The sequence below is a fragment of the Lactuca saligna genome, chromosome 7 (assembly GCF_052625555.1).
Source record: "Lactuca saligna cultivar CGN05327 chromosome 7, ASM5262555v1, whole genome shotgun sequence".
Lineage (NCBI taxonomy): Eukaryota > Viridiplantae > Streptophyta > Magnoliopsida > Asterales > Asteraceae > Lactuca > Lactuca saligna.
The window spans coordinates 70,079,361-70,083,568 of record NC_136423.1 but is presented as its reverse complement, the minus strand read 5'-3'; the positions used below and the strand labels follow the sequence as shown (position 1 = coordinate 70,083,568).

Below are 4,208 nucleotides of genomic sequence, written 5' to 3'. Positions count from 1 at the left end.
CCTCAAGAAAGCCTCGCAACTCCAAATCTTGATGTGGTCTGAAGTGGGAACTTTCCCAGTCTACATCTCGTGAGGTGTTTTGGTAACCTTCTTTGTAGGGACTAGATTAACGATATGAGTAGCAGTATCTAAGGCATACCCCCAAAATGAGATTGGTAACGAAGCTCGACTCATCATGGAACAAACCATGTCTAACAGGGTTCGATTGCGCCTCTCAGCCACACCATTAAGTTGTGGTGTCCTAGGAGGTGTCAATTGTGAAACAATTTCACACTCTTTAAGATAGTCAAGAAACTTTGTACTAAGATACTCTCCATCTCGATCGGATTGAAGCATCTTAATGTTCCTGCCCAATTGATTCTACACTTCTTGTTTAAACTCTATGAACTTTTCAAAGGTTTCTGACTTATGCTTGATTAAGTAGACATAACCATATCTAATGTAATCATCAGTAAAAATCACAGAGATGCGAATAGCATCCCTTGTGGCGGTTCTGAAGGGTCCACACACATCTGTGTGTATGAGGTCCAACAAACCTTCACCCCTAACACAAGTACCAGTAAAGGGTGACTTTGATATTTTTCAAAGCAAACAAGACTCACAACTATCATCCGACTTTAAGTTAAATGATTCCAAGACTCCAGGCTTTTGGAGTTGGCCTATGCGCTTCTTGTTAACATGTCCAAGACGAAAATGCCACAAGGATGCTTTGTCCAAACTAGTGGAAGAATTAATATGCAATACATTATTTCCTAAGTGGTCTACAACCGATACAATTTCATATACACCATCACAAGGTACTGCTTTAAAATAAAGAACATTATTATAAAAAGCATTAATACCACCACATTCATTATCAAATGAAAAAGTAAATCCTTGTTTGTACAAACCGTGTGTCACACCCCCGGCCGAGGCGCGGAATACGCCGGGCTGTGCGACTTAGTTCATGGATCCCAAGCAAATTGAATATACATCACAAGTTACAACAATAATAACATAGCAGTTACATTCAAATTTAAAGTTCAAATACAAGTTTCATACATATATTAATAGGTTCATAAATTCACCTTAACAAGTAGGTCAACATAACAAAAACTAAATAAGACTAGATTGCCCGAGAATCCATGAACAAATCTTCTGTTAAACGCTGGTTTACTGATCTCCTGAGAATACATGTGATTTGAGGGTCAACACAAAGGTTGGTGAGAGTTACAGGTTTTCTGCTAACCGCAGTAAATATACTTTATAAGTCTAGAAAGTATTTCTTTTATGGTTAAAACCATGTTTAATAAAGAGTTAAATCACAAATATATCTATACTTGAAATATTTGTTAAAGAGATAAATCATAAGTATATCCATACTTTAAATGCTTGATAAATAGATAAACCATAGATAAATCCATACTTGAAATGCTTGGTAAAGAGTTAAACGATAAGTAAATTCATACTTAAAATGCTTGATAAAGAGTTAAACCATAAGTAAACCCATACTTCAAGTGCTTGATAAAGAGTTAAACCATAAGTAAACCCATACTTAAAATGCTTGATAAAGAGTTAAACCATAAGTAAATCCATACATAAAATGCTTGATAAAGAGTTATACCATAAGTAAGTCCATACATAAAATGCTTGATAGAGAGTTATACCATAAGTAAGTCCATACATAAAATGCTTGATAGAGAGTTATACCATAAGTAAGTCCATACTTAAAATGCTTGATAGAGAGTTATACCATAAGTAAGTCCATACTTAAAATGCTTGATACACAGAGAAACCGAATCCATGGTTTCTAGTTAAAGAGTCTTGTTAATGCCTATAGTGAGTCCTATAACCGAGCTATGTGACTAGTTATAATCCCTGCACGATGCTTCATTAGACGTCGTAGTTATACTAAAGATAAATATGCACCTGCTTCGATTGATCAGTCGAGGTTGTAGCTAGCAACCGCAGGTGGGGGTGTCAACCCGTATAGATCTATACATACGTATCTCGCTCCGAGGATTAACGGTTATAGTTGAATGGGAATACTAAGTGTTTAAACGTAGGTAATGAATACTATCTCACTATAAAGGCCATTAACTAGGTTATACGGTAAAGTTTCACTATAAAAGTTGAATAAGATCAATAAATCCGTAAAAATGTATGTCACTCGCTTAAATAGATAAAATGCTTCTTCACATGCATGAATTATTTCTAAGATATAATTGTTATAAATTGTACATATATAATTGACAAATATGTTTGTACATGCTCGATGTAAGTGAAATAAATTATGCACATGACTAAATATTTTTAAACGCATGTATATTGTAAATAAACCAGTTTATAATACATTATTTTGACAATAATAAGTATTAAAACTAGATATATATTTTTTTATATGCGTATTCCATAACCGATATATATATATATATATATTTAGCATGTTTATAAACACATTTCATAACCGGAAAATATATTTATATATATTTCACATGTATTCCCCCCCAAAATAATAAAACATAAAAAGGGGCTGTAACACTCACCCTTGAAGCGTGAACGGGGTTCGAGAGTGAATCCGTCGTGAATATCGTTCTGTGATGTTTTATGCCCTTAAAACGAATGATCGGGTCTATTTATATTACCTAATAAACCAAAAAGGGTAGTTTTGGTATTAATTATTAAGTATAGGGTGGTCTTTGATAAAGTAAATAAATTCTACGGATTTATTTTGTTAAAATTATTCAACGAGGGACTTTTCTTGTAATATTTTTGCATGGCAGGGACTAAAGTGCGCATTCTCAGCATAAGTTACGATTTCAGGCTTATGTTGTTAATATTTTTCGAAGAGAGGGACTGTTATTGTCATTTTACTTGGCAGTTTGACCTAAATGGTGAACTATTTTCAAGAAGGGGACTTAGTTTGTAAAATTAACAAACCTAAGGGTTTAAATTAAATATGTCAAAAACTTCTAGGGTCATATTTAATTAAAATGATTCAAAGTTTGAACAATTTGTCGTCGTTTAAGTTACGTGACATTTGCAGGTGACTCCAATCAGTGGAGTATGAGATCGGACGAACACGAGACCCCTTTGTTGGGTCTCTTGGCACCAATTTCAGTCGTCCACGGTCTCGACATAGGAAGAATTAAGTGAGGGTGGCGGTGGCTTACCGGTGATAGCAGAATCGGCGGAGAATGGTGATGATGACGGAGGTTGACGATGGCGGTGGCCTGTGGCAACGTTTGGCGGCAGTAGGCGGCGATGGAAGCTTCCCTGCGTTTGCTTTCCTGTTCCGAAGGTTTTGACGAGAGGGAAGGAACGCCAGGTGGTTTCAGGTGGTAGCTGCCGGTATGGAGGCATTCCAATAGTCAAAGCGGTGGTTGGAGGTGAAATGGGTTTTGACAACGGTGGATGGTTACGGACCTGCAGTGGCAGCTTCACTGCCTTCGTTTCCTTTCTTTTCAGGCGAGCTCGACGAGAGACCAGGCAGTGAGGTGCAAGCTTATGGTCGGAATGACATGGGGAGGTGGAGGAGCTACCACAGTCGACAGTGGTGGCTCTCTTCGCCTGGGAAGAGAGAAAGTGACAAAGGAAGGTGGTGTTGGGTTGTGTCTGATGGCTTACTCCGATCAGTGACAAGATACGGGGAACCACTATGGTTCTCGGTGGTTACATGGTTACACAGTCACAAGCGAAGCAACTAAAAGCATTAGTAGACGTAGAGAGGTTTGTGGGTGGCTGAACTTTTCTTATCAATGAAGGGAAGGACAGCCCAATGTTTTCACCATTTACGTATGGTACTTTCTGATCCGGAAGAAAGTAAACTTGGTGTTTTTCTCATTTTGAAAGTTTGACTTTTGAGAGGGAGACACGTAAATTGGTTGTCTATTTGTTCGTTATTATTATATTTGTTTAGTTTATTTTATTTTTGACCAAAATATAATATCTCATTAAATTTTAAAAATGGATCTAGTTTCATGTGTCCAATTCTCGATATCGGGTAATTTCTTGATAGCGTCGATCGATAGATTTTAATTCTAGGATTCTAAAAACCTGGAAGGATAAATTTTTCGAGTTGTAGAACTCTCGGAATTGGCGTTTAAAGTTTTGCGTCTAATTGGTCTAAAACGTTTGATTTTTCTAACTTTTACAAATATTTCTACTAAAATTATTTCGAGTGGTGAATAAAATAGCAGAACATAATCCGGGTCCAAAAATGCTCTCAG

At 36.6% G+C, this 4,208-nt stretch overlaps 1 long non-coding RNA gene across 1 annotated transcript; it reads right to left on the bottom strand.

The window, feature by feature from the left end:
- Positions 1 to 870: 870 nt before the first annotated feature.
- Positions 871 to 3,812, bottom strand: LOC145005966 (uncharacterized). Its single transcript, XR_013662743.1, has 3 exons — positions 3,153 to 3,812; positions 2,526 to 2,624; positions 871 to 1,163 (listed from the first exon to the last, which is right to left on the bottom strand). It is a non-coding gene; the product is annotated as an uncharacterized LOC145005966 (long non-coding RNA).
- Positions 3,813 to 4,208: the final 396 nt, after the last annotated feature.